We start from the raw sequence: 16,296 nt of genomic DNA on the forward strand, positions 1-16,296 counted from the left end.
AAACTAAGAAGATTCCCATTAAATGGGGGAATGGATGAACAAATTATGGCATGTGAATGTAATAGAACATTATTGAACCATCAAAAAGGGGACATTTTAGAGAAATCAGAAAGAACTGATGCTATATGAAGTGAGCAGAACCAAGAGGGTAATTTATACAATGGCAGCAATATTGTCAAAACAAGCAACTTTGAAATCAATGCAATGACCAACCATGATTCCAGAGGAGGAAAGATGAACTATGCGGCCCACCTCGTATCTGAGGGGTGATGAACTCAAGATGCAGAATGAAGCAAACATTTTTGGACATAGACAATATCAAAATTTGTTTTGTTTCACTAAGCATATTTGATACATAGATTTTGTTTTGTTTTTCTTTTCAGTTGTGGGTGAGGTGGGAAGGAGAGAAAAAACGTGTGTTAATTGAAAAAAATAAAATTTTTAAATTTTTTCTATATAAAAGGACTTTCCCTGCTCTCCCTCCCCACCATCTTCCAGTACTAGCCCCTCCATACACACATGAGACAGTATGGGATAGTGGACTGGACTACAACTACGGAGTAGTCTTTTTCTTATTTTTCTTCTTTCTATTTAAGCCCTTTACCTATATGGGTCATGAGTCACACAGTCTATAGAGGTTATGTAAGGTTTCTGTATATTGGAGGCACTCCCAATCCCCAACACTACTACTACTACCTTATCTTACAAAATAAAAACATATATCTTCCAGCAGTTCCCCTGAGGACTGTAAGAGTTAGAGATAATGAACCCAAGACTCTTCAACTTCTATTGTTTTGGGAAAAGATTGAGCTGCCAATGAGATATGGAGAACCATTTGGGAAATTCTCCCATTGAGCTCCCCAACCAGAACCTAGCACCATAAGATTTAGAGCTAGTGATCACTTAGTCTAATATTCTTTTTCACATATGAAGAAATAGAGGCTGGGAGTTATTAAGACCATATAGCTCATAATGATGTAATAGAAAGGAGGGAAGGAAGCAAAAGAAGGAAGGGGGGAAACAAGCATTTATTAAGCACCCACTGTGTACCAGGTACTTTGCTAAGTGATTTACAATTATCTCATTTGATCTTCACAACACCCCTGGGATGTAGGTGCTATTATTATCCCCATTTTACAGTTGAGAAAACTGAGGCAGATGGAAGTTTAAGTAACTTGTGTGAGGCCAGATTTGCAGGCAGAACTTCTGACTCCAGGCCCAAAGCTCTATCAATTAATCAACAAGTATTTCTTGAGTACTTACTACGTACTGGGTACTGGGCTAGGGCTGGGGAGACACGTACAAAAATTGAAGTTATCCCTACTTGCAATGAACAACTTACTTTCTAATGACAGAGACAAGTACATTTAAAATGTATATAGCACAGGGGCAGCTAGGTGGCACAGTGGATAGAGCACTGGCCCTGGAGTCAGGAGGACCTGAGTCCAATTCTGGACTCAGACACCTAACACTTACTAGCTGTATGACCTTGGGCAAGTCACTTAACCCCAATTGCCTCATCAAAACACACAAACACACACACACACACACAAATGTATATAGCACAAATATGATAATAGCTAGTATTTACATGGTGCTTTCAAGTTTGCAAAAATGCTTTGCTTATATTGTCTCATTTGATCTTCACAACAACCCTCTAAGGCAAGGGCTATTATCTCCATTTTATTGTAGAAAAACTGAGGCACAATGGTTAAGTGACTTGCCCAGAGTCATCACATAGCTAATAAGTATCTGAGGAAGTACTTGGGTCTTCCTCGTTATAAGTTCAGCATTCAATCCATTTCACCATTTAGCTACATATATAGAGGGAGAGAGAGAGAGAGAGAGAGAGAGAGAGAGAGAGAGAGAGAGCAAGAGAGAGAGAGAGAGAGAGAGAGAGAAAGACCGAGCAAGCTTGGTGGCACTATAGAGTGTCAGGCATGGAGTAAGGAAGACTCCTTTTCCTGAGTTAAAATCTGACCTCAGATACTTACTAGCTGTGTGACCCTAGGCAAATCACTTAACCCTGTTTGCCTCAGTTTCCTCATCTGTAAAATGAGCTAGAGAAGAACATGACAAACCACTCCAGTATCTTTGTCAAGAAAACCCCAAATGGGGCCACAAAGAATTGGTGTATATACCAACATGATTTATAGATACAAATACATGCTTTATTTATTTATATATACAAAGTTTTTAAATACAAGGTACTATGAGAGGGAAGACACCAGCAGTTTGGAGAAGCTGGAAAGGATGGTATCTGAGCTGCATCTTAAAGAGGGACTTCATGCTGCCAGAGACTAGGAGAGGATGCATTGCTAAATTACCTTAAACAAATTACTTCATTCTCAAGTTCTCAATTCTCTCATCTGCAAAATGAGGGGGGTAGCTGAAAACTCCTCCCTAAGGTCTGATTTGCCCCTATAAGGCTCTAAATCCTCGGACCTTAAGGGAGAAAACTAGGATTTCAATCTAGATGCTCTGACTAAAAATCCAGGGCTCTTATCCCAAGCTTTGTGATCTGCTCTTTCCCAGGTGTAGCTGAGCTTCAAGAAGAAGGCACTTAAAGGCAAGGGTTCACCTACTAGACACTTTGGTGTAACAGGGTGGGGAACAGAGGGGACTCACGAGCAGGAACAATCTTCCTTGGCTTAAATCTGGAAGCCAGGAATGGGAATATTTGTGGGAAAAGAAATATTTCCAATTCAACAGTTATTTCCTAAGCACCTATAATTAGCCTAAGCCTTATAGTAGTAGGAGGGGCACCAAAGGTTGAGGCAGTAGAAGGTCAAGGAGACAAAGGTGTCTAAGAGACAGAGTGGTTAGGGAAGCATTGAAATTGCAGACCAGAGTCCAACCAACCTGGGGATAGGGAGTCAGATGGAGCATGAAGGGAGGAGCAAAAGTAGAAGGAATTAATAACTGCAGGTCTATGATGGCAAAGAATAGGGTTAAGTGAACGTTGAAACATAGAAGGAAGAAAGCACAGGGAAGGGGATTAGGGTGAGATAGGCAGAGAACCTGGTTTGAGAGCTTGGAACTGAATAACAAGGTCAAGGTGGTTGATACCCTGCAGATACCAAGAAAGAGAGGAACTGTTGTACCACATACAAACTGCTTCCATTTCCTATCACCATGCTTTTTCTTTTCTTTTCTTTTTTTTTGATTGAGGCAATTGGGGTTAAGTGACTTGCCCAGGGTCACACAGCTAGTAAGTGTCGAGTGTCTGAGGTCAAATTTGAACTCCTTCCGAATCCAGGGCTGATACTCTATCCACTACGCCACCTAGCTGCCCCATCACCATGCTTTTTCATTGGCTGACCCTCTTCTAGAAAGAAATACAATCCCTCCCTACCTCCACCACTTGGAATCCCTGGTTTCTTTCAAGATTAAGCTTAATCACTGTCTTCTAAATGAAACTTTTCCTAACATTACTAACTGTTAATGCTTATTCTCCCCAAACTTCTTTATACTTTTGTTTAGTCATTTTTCAGTTGCATATGACCCCTTTTGGGGTTTTCTTGGGCAAAGATATTGGAGTGGCTTTCCATTTCCTTCTCCAGGTCATTTTATAGATGAGGAAACTGAGGCAAATAGTTAAGTAACTTGTCTGAGGTCACACTGTATCCACCATACCACATAGTGCAGTATGTATGTATACATACACATATATGCTTGTACACATACATGTGTATGTGCGTATTTATATGTGTAGGGGGCACACACATATATTGTATATACTCCCACTTATATGTACATAATGAATACAAGGTAGTTCGGGATGGAAGGCACTAGCAGCTAGAAGCCCCCCACACCATTAGCATATAAGTTCCTCCAGGGCAGGAGCTGATTCACTTTTGTCTTTTTATTCCTATCATTTAGCACAACATCTGGCCTGATAAATGCTTCTTGATTAAAGTGGAATAAGGGTATCAGATGGGTCACCCAAACAGACACTGAAGTCTAATAAGGATGATCAAATCCCATTTCCAACATTTATTTTGTATTTATAAATGAATCAGTTAACAGTTCAAAGCCTTAGTTTTCTCATTTGTAAAATGGGAATGATAGTGCCTATGGTACCCACTTCAAATGCTTGTTTCGAGGATCCAAATGAGATAATGGGCAGTGCAACATACATCTCAGTCACTATTATTATTATCATCATTGTTATCATTATGGTAAAGAAGGAAAATTGACTCATGTACTGATGTCATCCATAAAGGTGGGCGGGTGGCAGCTATTAACCATCATTTGGAAAGGAAGGCATAAAGGTAAGACATGGACTTCAAAGGAAAGAGAAAAAAATAATGGTGATGAATTGATGGTCTGGAAAAGGTACCAAGGGTCAACACAAAGAGCAGACCCTACTGTGTAGGGGGAAATGAAGAGAGTGGTAGAAGGTAAGATCTTTGAGGAGGAAAATAGCTGATGATTTGATATTTTCTGGGGGAAAAGTCAGAATTTGTTAAGGCAAAGAGAAGAAACTGTTTCATGAGGCTGAACAGAGGGAAATTCCAGCAGAGAATCTGTATAAAATTGAAACAGAGACTAGGTAGTTATGAAAGGGTGAGTACAGATAGAGAGAGAGTTACACATGTATTAGGATAGGTCTTTGCTGAAAATGATTGGCAAAGATAACTGAGATGAGAGAAGTAGCGAATTGGGAGGGAGAATAGGGAGATATGTTAGTGACCCGGGAGGGAGACAAAGGATCTTGTTTCTAGAGCTGGAGAGAGTGAAGAAGTGGGTCGAGACACCTGGATAGCAGGTAGACATACACAAATATAAACAAACATGATGCTTCCTGTGCACACATGCCCTGGGGCACTTCTACCAGGACCTTTCTGGCCTCCAAGGGGCGGGGGAGAGCCAGTCCAATGTTTGTGAAGCTCTTTTCAGCTCCTGGGATTAAAAGAGTTGAGAAATTCCAGATGGCACTGTTATTGTAACTGCAGCTTTAGCTGTGACCAAGCAGTGAGTAGCCCATCCCCAATAGCCTCCTCTAATGGGATCCTACCTAACTGCCGAATTAAATTCTTGGCAACCATAGTGCCAGCAAGATACCCTTAAATTGGAGGAAATTCAGCGATGAAAAACTGAAACAATACAGGAGCCAGGGAAATGGGACAATTATAAAAGATGAAAAGAACTGTACACATCCAGAGCTTAAGGGAGTTAAAGAGAATGTGATAATTGTGTGCAAGTCTCCAAAGGTTGGGAAGCCCAGAGAAGGAGGGGAAGTGTTGAGGGTGACAGGAGAGGGTATAATTAAGTGAAATGGAATGAAATGAATGGTTGGGAATTTTCGGCTTAGTGGCAGGAAACCTTTCCTACCACAGAAAGCTGTAAGACTGGGGTGGGGGGGTACAGGCTGTGTGTCCCACTGATGGTGGCATTTAAGCCTGGATTAGACAAAGCCCAAGTGATTTCACAAGTCCACTGCAACTTTTCTATAATGTGACTGTTAGGGGACAAAGCTAGATATAGTGCAAAGATCTGGGCGAGGGTCTAGAAGACTCAAATCCAGCTTTGCCAATACTTTGCTATGTGACCTAGGTCAGAGTCATTCCCCTGCCCTGGGCCTCAGTTTCCCCTGTTATAAAATGAGTGGAATAGCCTAGTTCCTTTCCTGGACTAGGGCAAGATTTGTTCTTCCTCTTCATTGCTACCATAACCACCACCGACTCAACCAGCCTGTTTTTTTCTAAACCCTAGCTCTTCCCCCTGTTGAGTCCCATGGTCATCCCTCCCCCACTAGGCCCACCTTCCCACAAGGAGGATTAGTACACACTTACCTCTTGACCTGGGAACTTGTGCCCTACTAGCCATCAGTGCAAAGTCAATGGAAGCAGCCATGCCTCACCATATTAAACTCTCCCCCTAGCCTTCCCCAATCCTTTTCTTTCCTGCTCTTCCTTTCTACTGTACTCTCAGCTGCCCTCCTCTATTGTTAAACTCCTCTTCATCCTAGATTCCTTTCTTTCACATTCTTTCCATCTGTCACACTGAGTCCTAGCTTTCTCCTGAAGATACCATATCTCTTGGCACACTCTTCCATGCTAGCTGTTCCTTTTCTCATGCCCTTTGACACACAAGCCGGAAGAAGATGTTGGCATACTTCTTGTTCCCTGCTGCCACTTTGAGACCCTCCTTCTGCCACCATCACTCAACAACTACTCATCTTTCTTTAAGGTTCAGTCCATTCTGTCCGGAGCCACGTTTGCTGTGGTTACCCACAGACTTCCAAATTACTCTCTCTCCTCCACAATAAGTCCAGTACGTTGCTCACAGTCTCTTCCACTCCAACCCCTGGCCCCTTTTGACAACACCCCAGCTTCTCAGTTCCTCAAATTCTGAAATTCCCAAGACCTCTCTACAGGAGTAGTCATGCTTTACATACCCCCCTCCTCCCTCCTCCCCAGCTGAATGTAAATTTGCCTCAAATGTCTAAGTTCCTAGTTCCAGTTTTCTAACTGGGAGCTCAGATCTGCTGTTTCATTCTCCATTTTTGGTTTTAAGTTCTTCCAAGATTGCAGCCACCATGACGGGCATCCTTTTGGCTGCCAAGCCCTACAGGTCACAGGGGGAGGGGACAAAAGGGTGACCCTTTTGGCTGTGCCAGAATGGGCTTCGCGTCCTATGACACTTTCTGCTTTAATGATGAGGTTTTTGAGACCTATAACATTTAGTTTCATTTTTTTGTTTTGTTTTTAAAGATTCAAAAATGGAAACTCTGCCAGGGTTTTTGCAGCCAGTTCCATGTGGCTGAGAAGTGCTCCCAAACCTGGAATAATTAGGCGCTATGCGCGATGATTACTCAGTTCTTCAGACCTTAATAAAAAGTTCAATACAGCCTTTGGCATCGACTCCGTGATTTGAGGGGTAAAGAGGGGCAGACAGGGCCGGGCCCCGGAGCAGGGGGAAATGTGCATTAGGATAGCTTCTATGCCACTGCAGGACTGGCTGCTCCTAGGGAAACAGGAGGCAAGGTGGACCAGGCTGGTACATTCCACTGTAATGATCACTTTGTCCCCTTTCCCAGAAATTTTTCTGCAACCAGCCTACACAGAAGGCCTGAAATCTACCGTCATACCTTCACTCTTTTAGCTTTTGACATTTTTCTCCTTTTAACATGCAAATTTCACCTTCAAAAAATGATGCTCTTCCAAGAAAGAAGAATCAAAGCAGCAAATACATCTCACCTGCTACCATATTAAAAATACCAGCCCCAGAATCTTGTAAGGTCTCTTTTTAAGACAGAAAAAAGATTGGAAGGGAATACAGAGCAAAGATATTACTGTTGTTTCATTTAAGTTTATGGCGTTTCCTCCTTTTAAAAATAAAATGTAATTTATACTGTTAAATTAATTTTATTTAATATAATTATTTATTATATAATTAACTTAATTTTATTAATTTAATAAAATGTTAAAAGGGAACTATTATTTCATTGATGGGAAGAAACTCCCCTCCCCCATCAATGCAAATGGAAACTCTTCTTAGAGAGTTTCTTGGAGGGGGGAGGGGACTGAGAGATTAAGTGACTTTCCCATGTCTACAAAGCTAGTATGTATCTGAACTACAACTTGAACCCAGGTCTCCTGACTTCAAGGCTAGCCACCATGCCAAACTGTACCTTTTTTTTTCTCCAAAATAAAAGTAGTTTGGACTTCATGACTTTCTGTATGATGTTATTCTTTCTTTTGTTTGTTAATTTTTGTTGAGACCGTTGCTGTTTATAATAAAAAGGTTTTTTTCAATGCCTGTGGGACAGACAGTTACCTCTGGGAGACAGTAACACTAAGATTCTCAGCTATTAGCATTTTCACATAAATGAATTTAGGGACTTCTCAGTGACAGCTAAAAAAGAGCATCTCCCGAAAAATAAGATACATGGTGGGGAGAGGGGAGGTGAGGAGAGGCATTAGAGGGAGGGTTAAAAAGATGCCCAGATTGGAGGTCTTGTCCAGCCATTTCACATCTGAGAGAACAGCAAAGGGGAGTCCAGAGGATCTGAGGCCATATAAATGCATTAATGGTCAGTGAGAAGGGAGGGAGTGCCAAGAGGAGGAACGCTGAAAAGTGAGAAGAGAGGGTGTAGAGACAAAATTTGCCTGCAACACAATTTTGCCCACAGCCTGCCTCACTAAAAGCATTTCCTTTGGCTTAATTGTTCCCTTAACTAAAAGGGATTGCAAATGACTTAAAAATCTTTGTTTCTTATTTTTTTCCCAAATTCAATAAAAAGACTCTTCTTCACTCAGGACTAGCCACCTGCCAAAATGTTAGTCAATAAACATTTATTAACCACCTACTGTGTGCATGCACTGTGCTAAGCACTGAAGATACAAAGAAAGACAAAAGACAATCCCTACTCTCAAGGACCTAAGAGGGAAGGTGACAAACAAACAACTATGTACAAACAAGATATATACAGGATAAATTGGAAAGAATTCCAGAGGGAAGGCACTAGAACTAAGGAGAATGGGAAAGACCTCCTTAAGAAGGTAAGGTTTAAAAAAAAAAAGAAGGTAGGGTTTTAGCTAAGACTTGAAGGCAGCCAGGAAGCAGGGATGAGAAGGGAGGGAGTTCCAAGCATGGGGGACAGGCAATGAAAATGCTCTGAGTTTGAAGATGAAGAAGAGCAAGGAAGCCAGTGTCAGAGTACATAGTGGAGGAGTATAACGTGTGAGAAGATTGGAAATGGGAGACAGGAGGGGCAGGTGATGCAGGTCTCTGAGCACCAAATAGAGAATTTTGTATTTGATCCTGGAAGACATAGGGAGTCACTGGGGTTTACCAAGTAGGGGGCAGGGGGAAGGACAGAGTCAGACTTGCACTTTAGAAAGATCCCTTTGGGGGCAGCTAGGTGGCACAGTGGATAGAGCACTGGCCTTGGATTCAGGAGTACCTGAGTTCAAATCCGGCCTCAGACACTGGACACTTACTAGCTGTGTGACCCTGGGCAAGTCACTTAACCCCCATTGCCCCACAAAAAACAACAACAAAAAAAAAAACAAAACAAGAAAGATCCCTTTGACAGCTGAGTGGAGGATGGATTGGAGCCGGGAGAGATTTATGGCAGACAAATCAAGCAGCTGGCTACCACAATAGTCCGAGGCATGAAGTGATGAGAGCCCCAGTGGAAAGACTGGTGAGTCAGAAAACTTTAAGTCCCATCTCAGCTACTGAATAGACATGAGGCCGTGGGAGAGTCATTAACTTCTCTGGACCTCATATTCCTCATCTGTAAAATTGAAATAATAATACACCATCACCCTTTTAAAGTTGTTAGAAGGAAAGCTCGTTATCAACCTTAACACAGAACAGCAAGGTGAGTTCTTAAAGAGTTAATCAATCATGATAAACCTGCTAGAGGGACCTTCCTGCTCAGGGCAGTGCCTTGGGAAGATTAACCTGGCAATTCTATATTGGATGGATTGGGGTTTGGGGTCAGGGAAGAGACCAGTTGTGGAGTCAGGAGGCTATTGTAATAATCTAGGTTTGAAACAATGAGGGCCTGAGCTAGGTTGACAACTGTGGGAGTGGAAAGGAATGTATTGATCAATGGGAAAGATTTGGGGAAGAAAGAATCCTGAAGATCTATTAACTGACTGAACATGGGAAGTAATTGGGGGGGTTGGAGGTGGTGTCTGAGATGAGTTTAAGTTTTTGAATAATAAAACGATGGTCATTTATATAGAACTTTAAGATTTACAAAGCATTGTTCCATTCATTCTTATTTGAGTCTCACAAAAATCCTGTGAGGTAATAATAATAGCTAATGTTTATATGGTGCTAACTATGTGCCAGGCAGTGTGCTAAGTAATTTACAATTATAGTTTTATTTGGTCCTCACAACAACCCTGGGACGTAGGTGCTATTATTATTCTCATTTTACAAATAAGGAAACTAAGGCAAACAGGTTAAGTGACTTGCCCAAGGTCACACAGCTAGTCAGTATCTGAGGCTGGATTTGAATTCAGGTCTTTCTGACTCCAGACCTAATGCTCTATCCATTGAACCATCCAATTTACAGATGAAAAAACTGTAATTCAGGGTAGTTAAGTCAATTGCCCCTAATCACATAGGTCTGAAGAGCAGGAGTTGAAACCAGGCTTTCTTGGTTTCAAGCCAATTCCTACCTCCACAATGCCATACTAACCCTTGGCTGACTAGGAGGGAACATTTACTAAAAAAGAATTACACAGATATTGACTACAACTCATTGATTCCCAAACCCAACCCTGATTGTTCCCACTGTTTTCCTGTCTTCTGACCTCTTACTAAGATACCGAGGAAGAAAACAAAGGAAATCACTTGACTTTGTTGACTGTGTACATTACAAATTCATGGTAACCAACCTTAACTGGGCACTCATTGCAGCAAGGCAATCTTTTTATTCCTACTTAATGGTTTCTGTATCTCATTCCTGGCAGAAGCCATTCAAAACCTTTTCTCCTCAAACATTCCACAGCTCCCTCCTTCTCCATCCACCCTCTCAGTTGGGGATCTCAGTTTCTTACTGAGAAAATTTTGTTCTGAACTCCTACTTCCCCCTGTCCCTTTATCTCAAAATCCCTTGAGATAATCCCTCATTCTCTCTTCCTTACTTCCAGTCTCTGATAATAAAGTGGCTCTTCATCCCAAGACCAACCTCTTTACGTGTACCCTTGAGCCTCTCCCCTCAAACTACTGCTTCATCAATCATCCCTTTTCTCCTTAATCCTTAACTTTCCTTTCCTACTGCTTCCTTTCCTATTGCCTTCTAACACATCCAGATCTCCCCCAGCCTAAAAACAAAAGCAAATCTTTGTTATTCCATCAAGCTACCATCCTTTCTTTCATTTCTCAATCAAACTCCTAGAGAAAACTGTCCATATTACTTACCTCCATTTCCCCTCCTCTCATTTACTCCTCAGTCCTTTGCATTTTGGTTTCTGAATCCAGTAGTGAACTTCAACTGCTCTCTCCAAAGTGGCTAGTGTTGGAGAGCAAGTTGGAACTATGCCCGAGGGGCTATAAAACTGTGTATCCCCTTTGATCCAGCAATAACATTGCTAGGTCTATATCTCAAAGAGATCTAAAAAAGGCAGAAAGGACCTACATGTGCAAAAATATTTGTAGCAGCTCTTTTTGTGGTGGCTAAGAATTATAAATCAAGGGGATGTCCATCAATTGGGAAATGGCTGAACAAGTTGTGGCATATGATTGTGATAGAAAACTATTGTACTATAAGAAATGACAAACAGGATGATTTTAGGAAAATGTGGAAAGACTTGCTGATACAGAGTGAAGTGAGCAGAACCAGGAAAACATTGTACACAGTAACATATTGTATGATGATCGACTGTGAATGTATTGCTATTCTCAGCAATACAATGATCCAAGACAATCCCAAAGGAATCATGATGAAACATGCTATCCACCTACAGAGGAAGAATTGATGTCTGAATACAGAATACTATTTTTCAGTTTCTTTTTTAAAATTCATCTTCTTGTACAAAATGAATAATATGGTAATGTTTTACATGATTGTACATATACAACCTTTATTGGATTGCTTACTGCCTCAGGGAGGGGGAGGGGAGGATAGTTTGGAACTCAAAACTTTTTTTAAAATGTTAAAAATTGTTTTAACATGTAATTGTGGAAAAAGTAAAATACTATTTAATTTTTTTAAAAATGAAGCAACCAGTGATATCTACACTGCCAAATGTGATGGTCTTTTCTCTGTCTTCATCCTTCTTGGACTCTATTGCTTTGGACAACATTGACTATCCTATCTTGCTAGATCTTCTCTCCTCCCCGGGGCACTGCTTTCTCCTGGTTCTCTCCCAGTGGTCTGGCTGCTCCCTCAAAGTCTTCTTTTGCTGAACAAAACCAGGGTTAGGACTTGGGATTAGCAGAGTCACCCTATCTAGAATCATAGAATGTGAGAGCTAGAAGGGACCTTAAAAGTCATCTGTCTAGTCTAGGATTTCTTCACCTAGGAGCTATGAACTTGGGTTTTGTTTTGTTGCTATTTAAATAACTTAGGTATTACAATATCTCCTCATCTGTAAAACCTAGAGGTTCAGTTATATGGTCTCTGTATTCCCTTCCCAGCTCTAAATCTGGAATTGATATTTCAATATATTTTATTTCCTTTGTAACCCTATGTGTTTGTTTTTTGTTTGTTTGTTTGTTTTTGGTGAGGCAATTGGGGCAAGTGTAACCCTATGTGTTTTATTTTATACATTTCCAAATGGTATTTTAATAAAGGGTCCATAAACTTCAGCAGACTGCCAAAGGGGCCCACTACACTAGAAACTTGGAGCTTGGGTGATATGGGGAGGCTACCCAGGAGAGAGCCACCTCTAAACTAAGCCTTAAAAGCTGAGTGGCAGAGTTGGCTGGAAAACATGCAGGTGCCTCCTGTTACCTACCAATGGGAAAAAATCCATTCGGTCTTAGTGGGCCCCTGGGATTCATCTCGGGTTTTTCCAATCTAGTAATCCCAACATCTCTACAACCTCTTAAAGGGATACCTCACTTCTTTTCCCACTTTGGTAATTGATTCTTGCTACCATCCTGCTCTCTCACTCTGACAAAGAAAATAGGAATAATGATCTCATCTCCCAACAGAAACATTCCCCTAAATTGCTGCTCCCACCAGACTACTCACTATTCTCCCAGAACTCCCCCAGCCTCTCCTACCTCTAAACATTCATTCATGATGTCGGGTCTGCCTAAAATGCCCTCCTCTACCAAGTCTACCTGCCAAAATCCTATCCAGCCTTCACAGCCCAGCCCATGAAGATTATCTTAGTACCTCACAGTACTGCAAATAATAATAACTCACATCTTATAATGTTTTGATTCAGCACAAGTTGCCCTATCAGGTAGTTAGTGTAAGTCTTATTATTTCCATTTTATAGGTGTGAAAACTGAGGCTCCAAGGCTCATAAAGGAGTATGACTCAGAGCTGGAAGGAACCCTAGAAATCCTTTAACCCAAACTCCTCCCTTTACAGATGAGGGAACTGAGGTTGGAAGTGGTTATGTGGCTTGTCCAAAATCATGCATATAAGTGTCTGAAGCAGGTACCAAGCTTGGGTATGGCCCCACATCTGGAGCTTTTATCCCTGTACCATTCTGCCTCCTAGCTCAATAAATATTGAAATGAATGAATGACATGCCCCTCCTCCCCCAGTTAGGGTCAGCAGGGAGTTATTTATCCCTTTCCTTTTTGTTCCAAAGGCACTTAGAATGAACTCACTCATAGCATTTACTCCTTTCTGCTTGGTATCACAGGTATTTGTGTACACACCCTTATCTCCCCTAGGAGTCAGTGAGCTCCTAAAGAACAGGGTCCCTGTCTCATGCACCTTTTTATCCATCAGCCCTAGCCCAGGTGTCAGTAAATGTTTACTGAATTGAACATGATAGGTTTGCCAGGGTTTAGGGGAAAGAAAACCAGTGCTCAGGAATTTTGCCCACCACTCTGAATAGCACATTATCTTTCCTGTGCAGTCATCACGAGAGGGACAGGGTTGTACTCACTATGTGACCTACCCAGACCACACCAAGACTGACCCTATGGTTGGCCCAGTAAAAAGATCAATGGACTTGAAGTCAAAGACCTAAGCTTGAATTCCGAATTGGCTACTTTCTACCTGTATGACCTTGGGGGGGAAATCACCTCCCCTTCTCTGCACCTCAGTTTCCTCATCTGTAAAATGAAGGGGTTAGATTAGATAATCTCTAAACTTCCTTCCAGCTCTAAATTCCTAATCCTCTCAGTACTCTGGGCAACAATAAGATTCTTAAACTGCTGAAAAGGTACCTATCTGAACTGATTAAGGGAGTTTCTCATTCAGGAGTTCCCTCTGTCAGTCAGTGAAATCACAGGCCAATTCCTGTTCTTATGAATCTCAGAGAATTCAATCTGCCATGATCCTGGCCTAATTAGCACAACCAATTGAGTAAGCAGGCAAAGCTGCCTTGGGCCCCCCATTTCTCCTCATCCCTCCTCTGCCCACAGAGATAAGCAGAGCATCAACACAATAGTGTCCCTAGAGTGTCAGGAATTCCTTCCCCAAACCCTGAAATCCAGGCCTGAGCTCCCCAGTGGGTAGTGGTCAGATTGATAACGTTCCTTTGGCCAGTACCCCCTTGAGTAGGTTCTAGTGGGTCAGGGCTAAGGCCATCAGGGGGAGCCAAAGTCCCCAAAGTGCCTGAGGGGGAGAGAAGAGGGTGGACAGCTCCCCGCAAGCGTTGCTAGTTTATTTTGGTGAACTGGCTTATAAAGCAAGCCAGTGATGACTCAGCCACTGAGCTGCCCAGTATTCCCAAAGACAGTTTCTGGGCTTCGATGCTAAAATTGCTTCCTGGGCTCTGAAATCCCACCCCCAGTCTGAGCCCATAAATAGAGCCCCCAGGATTCTTTGGGAAATGGGTGAAGAGTGAAGTCGACTCAGTCACGGGGCTCAAAGTGTTCAGCCCGCCCCCGCCGCCGCCGCCCCCCCACCACAGCCTCCACCCGCACACCCTAGATGGGCTGAGCTATGCTCCCTGTCCCTGAAACAGGGAGAGCGAGTCTACTCCCCCAGCAATCTTCAGAAAAGGATCAGTTCTGCCTGAGCAAACAAAGAAAAGACGGGAGGCATAGCCAGGGCCACCCACTCACAAACAACCCCTGGCTAAAAACGAGGCAGGAGACCACAAGCCAACAAGTCACAGAGCCCCTTCCCTCAGCCTCAGCCTCGGCCAGCCCTTGAGTTCTAGTCTGGGCAAAAGCCATGCACGTTCCCAGAACAAATGAACAGAGATACAGAGCTACCCTGGACGGACACAAAGAGCCCCCGGGGGCTGCTCCCACCTCCATTCCTGTGGCTGCTGCTCTCCACCTCCACCAAGAATTGAGAGCTATTTTTATGCCCCTGGAAAGGGTGCCCAAAGTCTCAAAACCTCTCCCTTCACCCCCACCCTTTGGGGAGCTGCAATGACTTCCTCAGATGGGGCCTGCCTTGCACGAGGGCAGATCTGGCTTTCGACCCAGAACGAGAGATAATAAATAGATGCACCTGTCCCCCTGGCTGAGGACCAAGTTTGCTCTAGATCCCACTTGCCTTTGCTCCCGCAGCAGCTTTGCCTGCCTGGTTGGCCCTGGGAAGGGATGGGCCTACTTTGTCCAGTGGGCTTAGCATGGACACGACAGGGTCTTTATGATCTGCTCCTTTCGAGCCAATACCTGGTGGTTGGAAAGGACATTTCCTGTAGGACTCTGGGGAGATTGCGGGCTATTTAAAGATCTCCTTTGCCAGGGTCCTCTTGTCACATCGACTCAACAAATATTTATTAAATGTCTGTAAAGAAAGAGTGTTTTGGTGAACTTTGGAGGTCTACCAGCCTTCCATCAAGACATGAGCCTAACATCATGACTTCAGGTTCCAGAAGTCCTGTGTTCTCACCTTGTTGATGCAATAAAAAAGCCCGTAGCTCTTTTCTGTTTCCTTGGTTTTCCCTTGGAAAGGAGGAAGGAATGTACCTAACCAGCTAAATGATTACAGTCTAATAAAGGTCCCCACCCAGGGGGCTTTCTGATTGGCTAAGTGTAAGACCTAGACTGAGAGAATGGAAGGATGGAATTGGAATAAGTATGCATTGCACCTACTGCATGCCAAGCATTGTCCTAAATACTCGGACAAATATTACCTCAATGGATCCTCACCACAACCCTGTGAGGCAGGTGCTATGAAGAATGAACCGATGAGTTTGGTCCAGTGGCCCCTCCCCAGATGAATCAAAAACCTATCTGGGGAAAGGCTGGTTCTGAAGGGATAAGCTATTCTCATTCTCACTGGAAACCAAGACAAGAGTACAGGTTAGAGGAAGGCCACCAGGACAACTCAAGTACTGAGTCAGGCCAGGCTTAGGGAATTTTAGCTAACCCAATTGCTACTTATTTGGGGACTGAGAAGATTTCTTTTACGTGTATAAGAAAAATACAAAGTGGATTTGAATTGGGAACAGAATTAGGAAAGGCTTCGCGAAGAAAGTGATATCTGAACTGAAGTCAGGAGCTGAGGGAAGCTAGGTGGTGCCATAGTGCACAGACTGCTGGCCCTGGAGTCAGGAAGACTCATCTTCCCAAGTTCAAATCCAGCCTTGGACACTTACTAGCTGTGTGGCCCTGGACAAGTCACTTGAGCCTGATTGCCTCAGTTTCCTCATCTGTAAAATGAACTGGGGAAGGAAATAGCAAACCACTCCAGGATCTTTGCCAAGAAAATTCCAAATGGAGTGATGA

At 42.9% G+C, this 16,296-nt stretch overlaps 1 protein-coding gene across 1 annotated transcript in view; it reads right to left on the reverse strand.

Annotated features, from left to right (window-relative positions):
• Positions 1-14,880, reverse strand: part of GOLGA7B (golgin A7 family member B) — a 35,669-nt gene extending 20,789 nt beyond the window's left edge. Inside the window, exon 1 of the mRNA XM_043984831.1 lies at positions 14,866-14,880. The gene's annotated coding sequence lies outside the window, so the exon portion shown is untranslated. The remainder of the gene's footprint in view (positions 1-14,865) is intronic.
• Positions 14,881-16,296: the final 1,416 nt, after the last annotated feature.

Source organism: Dromiciops gliroides, chromosome 2 (genome assembly GCF_019393635.1).
Source record: "Dromiciops gliroides isolate mDroGli1 chromosome 2, mDroGli1.pri, whole genome shotgun sequence".
Lineage (NCBI taxonomy): Eukaryota > Metazoa > Chordata > Mammalia > Microbiotheria > Microbiotheriidae > Dromiciops > Dromiciops gliroides.